We start from the raw sequence: 14,990 nt of genomic DNA, 5'->3' as shown, positions 1-14,990 counted from the left end.
GAAAGCGTGTAGAAAAAATTCAAAGGGATGATATCGGACCTGAAGCTTGAATTATAAGGAGAGGCTGCATAGGCTGGGAGTTTTTCCCCCCTGTAGTGTGGGAGATTGAGGGGTGACCTTATAGAAGTATATCAAACCATGAGGTGCATAGATAAGATTGGTGGGCACAATCTTTTTCTCAGGTGGAGGAATGTAAAAGTAGAGGGCATAGAATTACATTGAGAGGAGAATGATTTAAAAGGGACCTTTTAAAGTGAAAGAACTACCAAAGGAAGCTGCAGAGGTGGGTACAATTATAATTGAGGGAGTGCAGCGTAGGTTCATGAAGTTAATTCCCGGGATGGCGAAAGATATGATGAAAGAATGGAGAGACTGGGCTTGTATTCACTGGAATTTAGAAGAGAGGACCTTATAGAAACATGTAAAATTATGAAGGGATTGGACACGCTAGATGCAGGAAACATTATCCCGATGTTGGGGGAGTCCAGAACCAGGGGCCACAGTTTAAGAATAAGGGGTAGGCCATTTAGAACTGAGATGAGGAAAAACTTTTTCACACACAGAGCTGTGAATTTGTAGAATTCTCTGCCTCAGAAGACAGTGGAGGCCGATTCACTGGATGCATTGAAAAGAGAGTTAGATAGAGCTCTTAGGGCTAACGGAATCAAGGGATATGGGGAGCAGGCACGAATGGGGTACGAATTGTGGATGAACAGCCATGATCACATTGAATGGTGGTGCTGGCCTGAAGGGCTGAATGGCCTACTCCTGCTTCTATTGTCTATGCATCTATGTATCTATGTATTTGTTCAAAAGACATTTGGACATGTACGTGGAGAGAAAGAGTATAGAAAGATATAAGTCAAACATGGGTAGATGAGATTAGCACTTATAAACACATGGTCAGCATGGATGAGTAGGGCTGAAGGGCTGTTTCCGTGCTATATAACTCTATGGCTAAAATGGAGCCCCTATAGGTAAACTTTAATGGTAACCTAAATGTTGGCTGTTTATAAAGAGTATGGATAGCTCCAATTCACATCAATACATGTCCGAAGGTGCCAATATCAGTTATATGTCTATCAGCTTCTTGCTGATATGGAATACATATCTATAAATTCGTTAATTTCTTGGGGAGGGTGGGGGGTGGGGAAAATTGTACTATTTATTTTTAAATATACGGAATTAACATAGTACAGAAACACGTGCCACTGTATGTATTATAAATTTCATTTGTAACTCACAAATTCCATTTGTAAAGATATTGTACGAGTGAACCAATATTCCTTTGAAACCTTGTTCCATTCCTACAGTAGGTGGCTCCTTGCCACTTACCCATCTGCTCCACTGTATTGTTGGGCTGCTTTGAGTTTGCAATCGAAGATAGACACAAAATGCTGGAGTAACTCGGCGGGAGCGGCAGCATCTCTGGAGAGAAGGAATGAGTGACGTTTCAGGCCAGCATCTGCAGTTCCTTCTCATCCATTGAGTTTGCAATCCTCCTGTCATTGACAACGAGCTCATTTAAAGTGCATAGACAGAGGCACTGTTTGCACCCATTACCTGAAGAACTTTCCGAAGAGGTAGACCTAAGAGTGAGGCAGTTTTTGAAGGGTCGTCTTTATTTAAATCTCGGACTCAAATATGTGTAACAGAAAAGAAAATCACTCAGGCTTCCCAAGTATTTCCCACAGTTGTGCTACACCGCCCCAATCACCCCCCCCCCCCCCCAACCCCCAACCCCCAACCCCCACCCTCACACAGACCCTGCCCTGGGTAAATGCCCAGACATTTTAAATGGGAACATCTGTGCTGCTCCAGACAGCCTCACCCCACTTTCCTATCCTGGCCTTACATAGCTGGGATAAAGTTGCAGGGTGACAAGTCCAGTTATTGCAGCACCTGAAATATTTCTTATTTGTGTTTTTAGCTTCAAAAACACACTCCCACTGATTATTTATGCAATGTATCCCAGTTCGTATATAAGTTTTCAGAAAAGAGCATTGGAACAAATTTAAACAAAGGCCTCGTCAGAGTGATATCAATAACAGGTATAAAGATCTGCTTATTCATGTCTAATCTGTAAGTGAAATCATTGGACAGTTTTGTCAGAGGACCAGGACCGAATGACCAGTTCCAAAGGTTTCATAAAACTTGCACAAATTCAGTGCAGATTTTGATCCAAAAATTGGCAGAGTTGTATAGTACTTAAGAGCGTCTGCATTAATTTAGACCTGCCAGTTCATAATGCCTCCAATGAAAAAATACAGCTATATAAACCTGGATTGGAAGCAGTTCCTCTTTCAAGCAAATGTATTCAGAAAAATATTCAATTTCTATTTCCATTAGGTCATTTGTATTCATTCAGCATGTTCTGCTACAGTCAGTATCATTTTCCACATATTCAAGTGATTACCCCAAGGCCTGTGACTTCATCGGATAACATAGACTGTTGACGGAAAACTGCATCAATGCACACTTGCAAAAGAGTGTGTTTGTGTAAGCATGCCTGTAGAGGAGTATGTATATAAATGTTAATGTTTTATTATGGGTATTCTATTCCCGTTCTCTTCTAGCCAACGTCCAACCTTCTAACTTAGTACCTTCCCTTACATTGGTTCCAGGTCTGATAATGTCTGAATTTACTAACTCACATCTTCATTTGTATGCTCCCAATTATTGTAACTTCTTCAGCCTTATCTCCTTCCAACAACTTTGGGGTCTTCCAGTTCTTCCCTCTGCACATTTTGATTTTATTCACTATTTCAGGCTCGATAAACTGGAATTCCCTCCTTAAACCATCTAGTCTCTCCATTTCTCTTTCTCTAACTCGTTCCTTGAAATCTTTGGCCAAGTTCTGTATCACTTGTTCTAATGTCTCTTTATGTAGTTCAGTGTCAAATTTTGTTTGTAAATGCCATGTAAGTGCAAATATCTGTGCACCAATTTGATGCTGTGTGTGAAGAAGCATTTCTAAAGTATATTTGAGTTCATATTTTTATCACTGTGTTATATGATCAGGTGAGTGTGTGTCTGTGGGTGTGTTTTTGATCAACAAAAATTGATGTGGAGACTTGGATGTATGAGTGCATTTATGTGAGAACGACCATATTGTGTGTTTACATGCATGGGGCTCCATAGACTGTACACACATGCTGAAATGCTTGAATTCAAATACACACAAGTATATTGATACAATCTCTAACCATGCACTCATCCTCAGTATCCAATGAATTTATAACTTTGTGCTCTATTGTTAACAGAGCATGTGAACACTTTGATAAATGACATTAAATAATCCAAACATTTTTAAGTGAGTCATTTAGGGTGAGAGTATGTGTGTGTTATATTCTAAGCACCCTTCAAGTTATTGTTATACCAAGTGATTAGCTAAAATTTCCGGTGGGAGTTACCTAAATGGCATCTAATAAACTTGGCCTTGAAAACTGACGATTTTTAAGCTTTGACAGGCAAGTTGCTGAAAGAACAAGCTGATAATTTCGCAACAAGTGAATCCAGGTACATAGTTCATGAGTGAACTATCAAGCACTGAAAGAACCTTCATAGCCAAACTGAAATTAATGTATTTATTTTAAATTCATTTCAAGGTTTGGCTGCCCATTGCAAAGCATATTTTTAAACTCTCTAATTGCCCTTGGGAAATTGTTTTCTCAAACCATTGGCAAATCCTGTTGGTAGAGAATTCTAGAAATCTGAACCAAAATGATAAAGGTATAGGGATATATATTGGGTTTGGGTTGGTGCATGACTTGGAGAGGAACTTACAGGTGTGCTTTTGCCATGGATCAGCAACGTTTCCAGGGTGCAGGAGTTTGTGGGTTACAAAGGTGCAGCAGAAGAGACTTTGGCAAGTTCTACATCTACCACATTAGATCCACGTGTTACAGTTGATTAATGGAGTTAATAGACAATAGATTGTGTTGACAATCTTGAAAGTTGTTGGAGTTGTAGTCACTGAGGTAACTAGAGAGTATTCCAAGATATATTTAACTTAAGTCTTGCCCTGCCTCCTGTCTCTATTAAGAGTGTGGATGTGCAATTTACCCAGGAGTACAAGTACCTTGGAGTGTATCTGGACAACAAACTGGACTGGGCCAGGAACGCTGAGGCAATGTACAAGAAGGGACAGAGCCCTCTGTACTTCTGTACTCTGAGGAGTCTCTGCTCTTTCAACGTCTGCAGTAAGATGCTGCAGATCTATCAATAGGTGGTGACCAGTACCATTTTCTACGCTGTCATGTGTTGGGACAGCAGGGCGAAGGCCGTGGACGGCAACAGAATTAACAAGCTCATCAGGAAGGCTGGCTCCGTCCTGGGAGTAGAGTTGGATTCATTCGAGGTGGTCTCCGAAAGGAGGATGCTCCTCAAACTGTGGAGCATCTTGGACAATACATCTCACCCCCCTCCATGACACACTGGTCAACCTGAGGAGCACCTTCAGCAACAGATTGGTCCCACCAAGATGCAGCACAGAACTCCGCAGGAGATCCTTTTTCCCTGTGGCTATCAAACTGTACAACTCCTCCCCCTTCTGTCGTGGGTAGACTCACTCCCCCCCCCCCCATCTTTGCACATCCTGGACTTTTTCACTCAATAATTTAATTTCATGTTTGTTACATATGTGCTGTGCAAGAACTGGTTATTAAAATGTCATTGTTATTATTATGTACATGACACTTTCAATGCCTTGTAACTGTATCTTTTGACTGTTGGCAGACCAATTTCCCTCCTGGATAAATAAAGTTGTATCATATTGTACGTCAGAAAAGCCTGGGGTGTCCGAAGGTGAGTCACTAGCTGCAAAATAGACAGCCTCTGAACTGCTTTTGTGGCTAAAATATTAACCTTAATGAAATCCACTCCCTGGTGAAGGACAGGTTTATAGCGTTCAAGTTGGCGATCTCGAACTCGAAGAAATTCATATACATCCTTTGCAGAGCCATCAAGGATGTCAAGATGGCAAGAGAAAATTCCGGACCAAGCCAGAGTCCCAGAATAACCTCGCGGGCACCCGTCGATCGTGACAAGGCTTGCATGCCATGTGAAGTCGGGCAGTATCGCTGACTACAGTCCATCCCTTCCTGACACACTAAATGCAGTCTCTGTTCATTTTGAGCAGAAAGGCAATGGAACAATGTCAAGCACCGTCATAGCCACATGTGCACTATACCCATGGTAACTGGCACAAACTTCAGCTCCACCTTCCTGAGAGTAAACCGTGGAAAGCTGCAGGCCCAGATAATGTCCCCTCCCATGTCCTCAACACCTGCATGGACCCGAAACGTCACCCATTCCTTCTCTACAGAGATGCTGCCTGACCCGTTGAGTTTCTCCAGCATTTTGTGTCTACCTTCGATTTAAACCAGCATCCGCAGTTCTTTCCTACGCACAAAGTATTCTCGCACTTCTTTAACCTCTCCCTATTCTGTTCTGAAGTTCTCACTTATTTTCAGAAGACCATTATCCCCCTCCCACAAAAAAGCAAGGTAGGGTGCCTTATTAATTACAGCTTATTGGCTCTGATATCCTCTCTCATGAAATGCTTTGGGAGATTGGTCATGCTACATATCAACTCCAGCCTCCCAGACCCTGGATCTTATTGTTGTAATGTTGATAACCCAGTGCCGCATGAGGTCAACAACCGGCACCATTTCCGTGGCTGTACACTCACGCCTCAACACCTGGACAACAAGGACACCTATGTCAGGCTACAGCCCTTCATTGGCTACAGCTCTGCCTTCAACACCATAATTCCAATCAAACCCACCTCCTGGACCCATGAGGGACTTTATCTTTTTAAAAATCTCTACAAATTAATACCTGAACTTCTGATTATTTCAGCACTGTCTAAGTCGATTCTAAATGTTGCCAAACACTTTAACTCCCCCACCCATTCCCATACTGACCTTTCTGTCCTGGGCCTCCTTCCTTGTCAGAGTGAGGCCCAACACAAATTGAAGGAACAGCACCGCATATTTGCTTGGGCAGCTTACACCCCATTATGAAGAATGATTTCTCAAGCTTCAAGTAACCCTAGCATCCCCTCTCTCTCCCTCCCCCAACCTAATCGTCGTACTAGTTTCACTGTCCACATAACTCATTATCACCTACCCCACAGCCAACATTGGACCATTGTGGGCTCCACCTTTCCGTGATCATCGTTGCTTTTTGCATATCTTTCATTCATTTGTTCTGTGTGCCGTCTATATCTCTCATTTCCCTTTCCCCTGACTCTCAGTTTGAAGAAGGGTCTTGACCGGAAACTTTACCTATTCCTTTTCTCCAGAGATGCTGTCTGACTCACTGACTTTTGTGACTAAATGGAAGGCTATGTGTTTAACACCAACTCTGGAGAACTGAGCCTAAATTCAAGATAACACCTATGTTCAATAGTGAGGGAGTGTTGCACTGATAGATATACAGTATCCTGTGGCACTATTTAAGAGAAAAGCAGGGATATTCTCTGATGATCTGGCTTATATGTATTCCTTAAGGTAAAAGAGGATGATCCATCATTACCATATTGTTTGCGGGAGATTGCTGGATGCAAATTGACTGCTACGGTTCCTACAGGCTGCATATGGATGTGGACACATTCCAAAACGGAGCAATATGAGTGCATAATGCTGTCATCAATCAAGCCTGGTAAATGCACTTCTACGCATGATTAATGTTGAACTGAAGCATGCATTTAGTGTATGACTATTGTCTACTCACTGCTTTTTTGACAAACGTATTCTGCTTTTATTAGAAAAGTTGATAGAAAGAAATTCTTATTTCATCTTTATGAAATAAATTGACTTTGTCAGCTGTACATTCCATTGATTGCTGTGAGGCCAGATAGACATGCCCTCATATCCTTTGCCCCCACGTCAGTTAAAAAAACATTGGGACTGCACTTAGAACATAGAACGTAGAACAGTACAACATAGGGACAGGTCTTCAGCCTGCAATGCCTATGCTGAACATGATACCAAGTTAAACTAATCCCCTCTGCCTGCATTTGATCCATATCCCTCCATTTCCTGCATATCCATATGTCCAGTGGCAGACTGGGTCTAAAAATATTGGTTGCCAGGGGCCCACTTGATATAGGGGGCCCACTTTATCAGGGGCCCACTTGCCATCGGGCAAGCTGACACCCTGGCCAGGCCGCCACTGCATATGTCTATCTAAAAACCTTTGAAACACAACACTTGTACCTGTTTCACCCTTGCAGCGTGTTTCAAGTACTCACCACTTTCTGCGTTAAGAACTTGCCCCCTCTGACCTTAAAGCTATGCCCTTTAGCCTTTGACATTTCGGCAAAAAGGTTCTGACTGTCTATCCTATCTATGCCTCTCATATTTTAAATTAAGTAAGTAAGTAAGTAAGTTTATTGGCCAAGTATTCACATACAAGGAATTTGCCTTGGTGCTCCACCCACAAGTAACAACATGACATACAGTGACAGTTACGAATGACTCAGAAAACACTAAACATTAATTATAATAAAACATTAATGATAAAACACCATTGATCAAGCATGTGAACCAACAAAATACCAGATCAAAGGGAGGCTACAGATTTTTGGCTGTTGAGTGGAGCAACTACTAGTGGATAAAAACTGTTTTTATGTCTGGCTGTGGCAGCTTTGACAGTCCGGAGTCGCCTTCCAGAGAGAAGTGATTCAAAGAGTTTGTGGCCAGGGTGAGAGAGGTCAGAGATGATCTTGCCCGCTCGCTTCCTGGCCCTTGCAGTGTACAGTTCATCAATGGAGGGAAGGTTGCAGCCAATAACCTTCTCTGCTGATCAGACGATTCGCTGCAGCCTCCGGATGTCGTGCTTGGTGGCTGAGCCAAACCAGGCCATGACGGAGAAGGTGAGAACAGACTCTACGATGGCCGTGTAGAATTGGACCATCATTGCCTGTGGCAGATTGTGCTTCCTCAGCTGCCGCAGGAAGTACATCCTCTGTTGTGCCTTTTTGACTGTGGAGTCGATGGTAGCCCCCCACTTAAGGTCCTTGGAGATGATGGTTCTCAGGAACTTAAAAGACTCCACAGATGTGACTGTGGTGTTTTTGATGGTGAGTGGGGTGAGGGGAGGGGGAGCTCTCCTGAAGTCTACAATCAATTTCACTTTCTTAAGAGCATCGAGCTCTAGGTTGTTGCAACGGCACCAGGACGCCAGCTGTGACACTTCCTGTCTGTAGGCAGATTCCTCCCCATCCTGGATCAGTCCAATCAGGGTTGTGTCATCCGCAAACTTGAGAAGCTTGACAGAGGTGTCTGTGGAGGTGCAATCGTTGGTGTAGAGAGAGTAGAGGAGAGGAGAGAATACGCAGCCTTGCGGTGCTCCTATGCTTAATCTAGCAAGTCTCTGCTCAACCTCTGATGCTCCAAAGAATACAATCCAAGATTGTTCAACCTCTCCTTAGCGTTAATCCTCTCTAAGCCAGGTGGTGTTTTGGTAAACCTCTTCTGCACCCTCACCAGAGTCACCACATCCTCCCTCTAACATGGCAGCTAGACCTGCAACCTAACCAAAGTTTTATAAAGCTGCAACATGACTTTGTGACATATTCAATGCTCACTAGGGCCTCAATGCCAGCAGAGCCAGGAGATTTGGGTTCAAACCTGACCTCGTGTTGTATCAATGCTACATTTACACATTCTCCCTGTAATCATGTGGGTTTCCTTTGGGTGCTCTGGTTTCCTCCCACATCTCAAAGATGCGTAGGTTGATAAATTAATCCGTCATGGTAAATTGCATCTAGTGTGTAGGTGAGTGGTAGAATCTGAGGACATTTGAAGGGAATAGAAAATGGGATTAGTGTAAGTAGGTGGCTGATGGTCAGCATGGGCTGAAGGGCCTGTTTCTTTGTTATATCGACAAACATCTGCCTCCATGTCTTTGAAGAACTGCATTGCCAACATTTCCCTTCTTGCAACAACGTCTACATTTGAAACACTTTATTGCAGTAAAAGCTCTTTGGAGTGTCATGAATCATGAGAATTGCTATCAAAATGTGCATTTCGTTTAGAACATGGAATACATAAGGGCACAGCACAGGAAAGGGCCTTTCAGCCCACAGTGTTTGTGCCAAGCTAAACTAACCTTATCCGCTGCACAACATCCATACCTCTCCATTCCTAGCATATGCACGTGCCTATCTAAAAGATTCTCAAATGCCACTATCACATCTGCCTCCACCACCAACAGGCAGCATATTCCAGACTCACCACTCTCTATGTAAAATACTTACCCTACACATCTCCTTTAAACTTTGCCCCTCTCACCTTAAAACTATGCCCCCTATTCTTTTCACTTTTCCACCTTAGGAAATAATGTTCTAAGAGACTACTCTATATCATTCTAAAACGTTCTAAGAATACTCTATGCCTCCATGCCTCTAGATGTGAGCAGGTAAGTGCTCAATCTCAGCAGCCAGTGCAAGTACAAAGGTATTATTTCTACTATCGCTCATAATTTTATATACTTCTATCAGACCTCCCCTCAATCTCCAGCATTCCAGAAAAAGCAATCCATGTTTGTCTAAGCCTCAGGGCGCAGTGGTAGTCGCTGCCTTACAGCGCCAGAGACCCAGGTTCGATCCTGACTACAGGTGCTGTCTGTACAGAGTTCGTACATTCTCCCTGTGACCGTGTGGGTTTTCTCTGGGTGATCCAGATTCCTCCCACATTCCAAAGATGTGCAAGTTTGTAGGTTAATTATCTTCTGTAAATTGTCCATTGAGTGTAGAATAGAACTAGTGTATAGGTGATCGCTGGTCAGTGCGGACTTGCTGGGTGAAAGGACCTGTTTCCATGGTGTATTTCTAAACCTAAAAACTAAAAAACTCTCCTTGTACCTAATGCCACCTAATCCAGTTACATTCTGCTAAAGTTTTTCTGCAGCATTTCCAAAGCCGCAGGAGCTCTGTAAAGAAAGTCTCGGTTGGGATGAGAGCATAACGTAAACGTAAACCTTCTCTCAGCGATGGATAGGATGGTTACCAGATCTCAACAAGATGTCGGAATTTAAAGTGGACCTGTGCATGAAGCGTGCTAACTTTGGGCAAATCAGATTTGCACAACTGCACCACTTTTCAAATGCAAGCGACGGCTACGGTACTCTTTCATATCTAAGACTGGAAGATGATAACAAAGAAGTGCATGTTCCATTCATAATGGGAAAATCCGGAGTGGCGCCATTGAAACAAATGATGATTCCCAGAATGGAGCTTACAGCTGCAGTCCCAGCTGTCAGAGTTGATACAATGCTGCAAAAGGAATTACAGCTTCTACTGGAGAAATCCAGCTTCTGGACTGATAGCACAATTGTGCCCAAGTACATCAACAACGAAACCAAACGCTTTCAAACATTTGTAGCAAACAGGATCTCCTTTGTTAGGGATGCTACTAATGGAGATATGTTGGCACAAAGGAAAATCCTGCCGATTAATCTTCTAGAGGACTAACAGCAGACCGCTTCTTAAGCAATAAGAGATGGATCAAGGGACCAGCGTTTCTCTGTAAGCCACACAGAGAATGGCCAATGCTTAACCTGGAATCTGCAATCTCTGTTAATGATCCGGAAATCAAGCAAGACATCACAGTGAACGTCACTGTCAAGGATCCATTGGGCTCAAAAAACTATTTAATGACCTATTTCTCATCATGGAGTAAGCTGAAGACTGCGGTAGCTTGGTTTCTTAAAGTAAGGACAATACTCTTGCTGTTGACTCGAAAAAGAAAGGAGATTGCTATGAATTGCGGTATATGATTTCTTCCACCATGTCTGAGCTGTTCATGGATATGTCGTAACAGTAGGGTTGATATGTGAAGGTTCTTCGAGAGAATAACTTTTTCACAAAAAGAGTTGTGAGTCTGTGGAATTATCTGCCACAGAAGGCGGTGGAGGCCGGTTCTCTGGATACTTTCAAGAGAGAGCTAGATAGGGCTCTTAAAGATAGTGGAGTCAGGGGATATGGGGAGAAGGCAGGAACGGGATACTGATTGGGGATGATCAGCCATGATCACACTGAAATGCGGTGCTGGCTCGAAGGGCCACATGGCCTACTCCTCCACCTATTGTCTATTGTCTATAATAGTTATGAAGAGGATTCCTGGCAAACTAAAGGAAATGGTTGATAAAGAGATGCAAGTTATTAAAGCAACATTTGGCAGACAGTAACATGTCCTGAAGATTTTCTCAAAGCAGAAAACGTGATTATTTCTTTCTGTCAAAGACAAAGATTCAAAGAAGAACTATCAACATTAGAAGCTGGTAAACATGGAGTCAAAAGAAGCGGTCATTTGTACAAGCTAGATCTGTTGCTGGAGAATGAACTTCTAAGAGTAGGTGGTCACCTGAATAGACTAGCGATGCATGAAGAGGCTAAACATCCTATTATTCTCTCGAAGGACCTTCACATATCAATACTCTTGTTACGACATATCCATGAACAGCTTGGACATGGAGGAAGAAATCATAGGCTGTCTCGTCTTCATAAAAGATACTGGATTATCAAAGCTAACTCCGCTGCAAGGAAGGACATAACAGACTGTGTTATGTGTAGATGACAGCGGGGAACAGTTGGAGAACAAAAAATGGCAGACTTGCCCCTGGAGATGATTTTACCTGACAAGCCTCCATTTACAGATGTAGGAGTTGACTACTTTGATCCTATAGAGATCAAGAGAGGATGAAGTCTAGTTAAAAGGTATGGTGTAATCTTCACCTGCATGGCGAGCAGAGCGGTACATCTTGAAGTTGCATCTACACTTGACACAGACTCCTGCATTCATGCCTTACGAAGATTCATCTGTCGACGAGGTCAAGTTTCATCTTCAAGATCAGACAATGGCACAAATTTTATCGAAACATCTAGACAAAATACCATATTGAGAGAAGCACTCAATGGCTTGAATCAGAACAAGATCCAGAATGATATGCTTCAGTGAGTGATCCCCCAGCAGGATCCCACCCTGGTGGTGTTTGGGAATGATTGATTTGCATGGTTCGAAATGTGCCGCGCTCTGTTCTTAAACAACAAGTTCCGGACGATGAAGGATTGCAAATTTTATTTTGTGAAGTTGAAGCAATTTTAAATGATCGACCCAATACCAAGAATTCTGATGATCCAGGGGACCTGGACGCACTTACACCCAACCATCTTCTTCTGTTGAAGACCAAGCCAATACTACCACCTGGACTCTTAGTGAAGGAAGAATTGTACATTAAATGCAGATGGAGACAGGTACAATATATGGCAGACCTTTTTTGGAAATGGTGGACACAAGAATACTTGCCTCTAATCCAAGAACGAACATGATGGTCAAGGGTAAGAAGCAGCTTTATTCCAGGTGACATTGTTTTGGTGGGTAATTCCACTGAACCACGAGGCTCTGGCTAATGGGTAGAATATTGGAGATCATACCAGATGCACAAGGTCTTGTGCGTACAGTACGACTTCAAACTAAGAACAACATCTTGATAAGACCGATAACTAAGATATGTCTTCTCCAAGAAGCCAAAGAAGTAGATTGAAGAATCACTAAGGAAGATTAAATGCCTACACACAGTGCATACCTTTTGTTTTTGATAATATGTTAAGCTTTTATAGGTCCTTTTAATGTTTATTGGTAATTGTTTCGTTATATACATAGAACAATTAGGGGCCGGTGTGTAGGAGCCATTCATGCTAAGGCTAGTTACTGTTAGCATATTATGTTATTTTGTCTAGATATATCTAGCCGTGTTATTTTGAATGCTTTGGGGTGGGCTTTAGATATGTAGATGAACGTTACATATATTATACTAGGGGACGGAGTGGCCGGATCAGACCAACCACAGGATTTGGAGAGAATACAGTTCCACACATAGTAAGACCAGAAAGCTACAATTTGTACAAGAATAATGAGAATCTGGTATGTTCACTTTTTTTTTTATACAACTTCTTCAATAAAGAACTAATTAAGCTGGAAATAACGACTGGAAATTAAGCTGGAAATACGATCACTCCCAACTACCCGTGGAGTAATGGCAACGGAAAGTTGGACATTGGAAAAATTAGAAATTGCCATTACATTTAATCTGGGCCAAACTTGCTCAATTGTTCTACATTTGTCAACTCAGTGGCTAATCTGTGGATTTCATTGCCACAGAAGGCTGTGGAGGCAAAGTCAATGGGTATTTTGAAGGCAGAGATAGATAGATTATTAATTAATATGTATAAGCAGGAACTGCAGATGCTGGTTTTAGTATCGGTGTCAGAGGTTATGGGGAGAAGGCAGGAGAATGGAGTTGAGAGATATATCCGCTACGATTGAATGGCAGAATAGACGATGGGCTGAATGGCCTAAATATTTTCCTATCACATAAACTTATGAACTTATGAACCTTGGGTAGAGAAAAAGGCTGGAGAAACTCAGCGGGTGAGGCAGCATCTATTGAGCGAAGGAAATCTGTAAACCTCACCCGCTGAGTTTCTCCAACATTTTTGTCTACCTTCGATTTTCCAGCATCTGCAGTTCCTTCTTAAACAATTTATGAACCTTGGTGAATCTTTTCTCCACTGCCTTCAGTGCAAGTTTATTCACCATTAAACATAGAGACCAAACAACGCACAGTATTTGAAGCATGATTTCATCAGCACATTGGAAAGTTTTAGCAACACTTCCCCACTTCCTACTCTATGCTTGCAACAATGGCCAATGTTCAATTAGCCTTCATCCTTTTGTGCCAGCTGTACTCTTCCAATTTTTTTCAGTGCCTGCAAATGTGGCTACAGTGCACTCAGTCCCTCCATCCAAGTTATCATGACAGAAAGTAAATAATTGAGACCCAGCATTGATTCTGTTACCATCCACTATTTATTAATTGCCAGTGGCAAAATAATCCAATTATCTTGCTGCTCTGTTTTCTGTCAGTTAACCAGCTCCACGTGTGTTCTTAACTGTATAAAGTAACTTGTTACGAGGAAACTTCTTATTGTATGCCTACTGGAAATGTAAAACATATTACCTGTCCTCCCTTATCTAATCTGATTGTAACATCCTTAATAACTTGCAAATTCATCAAATGTGATTTCCTTTTCATATAAACGCATTGAACTTGCACGTTTAACTTAAATTACAGCATTTTCTCAATTATATTATTAGTCTAACTGCCATGCAGTTTCTTGCTTTCTGTTTCCATCCTTCATAACCCTAATTATGAGGAAGCTTTCGCTTTGTTAAATGGACTGCGATTTCCTGGACATTCTGACTCATTACAGTTTCGTGCTGAAATTCATTGAATGGTGCAAAACTGTTGCACTTACCAGAAGAAAAAAAAACATCAATCATGTTCATTTCAGTGTAAGTAACCTCTAAGGACATTGTTACCTATGTTAGTGGATATATATGTGCTTATGAAAATTTCCATTTGTGCCTGAATGTCACAGCCGTGCAGCAGGAAAACATGTCCTTCAGCCTGACAAACATCAAGCATCCATTAACACTAATACAATATTATTATCTCTACATTCCCATCAACTTCCTCCAGGTTATACAACCCATCTACACACTAGGGGCAATTTACAGTGGCCGCTTCACCTACCAACCTGCACATCTTACGTATGTGGGAGGGAACCCATATAATCGCAAGGAGGACGCGAAAACTCCAAATAGACAGCACTGGAGATAACACGATAATGATGAATAAAGACGTACTTTAGCCCACGTTCCTGTAAAGCCACTCGCTGTAGGTGTAAATATACAGCAGATGGTATTTCTCCGTGTAGCTATGTGAATGCATGTATATGAATGTAAAATAGTATATATTTCTAATATTTGCGCAATTATTTTTCTGGATATGTGTGTTTTGAAGAAGGCCATCGATTACATACATTCGACCATACATGGATAGTGAGTAAATACGGTTTCTCCATCGTGGCTTATTTGGGGGTGACATTTAAAGACAAATAAAATATAATAAAATTA

This window comes from Amblyraja radiata, chromosome 10 (genome assembly GCF_010909765.2).
Source record: "Amblyraja radiata isolate CabotCenter1 chromosome 10, sAmbRad1.1.pri, whole genome shotgun sequence".
Taxonomy (NCBI): Eukaryota; Metazoa; Chordata; class Chondrichthyes; order Rajiformes; family Rajidae; genus Amblyraja; species Amblyraja radiata.
The sequence above is the reverse complement of the archived record's forward strand: the minus strand, read 5'-3'. Positions refer to the sequence as shown.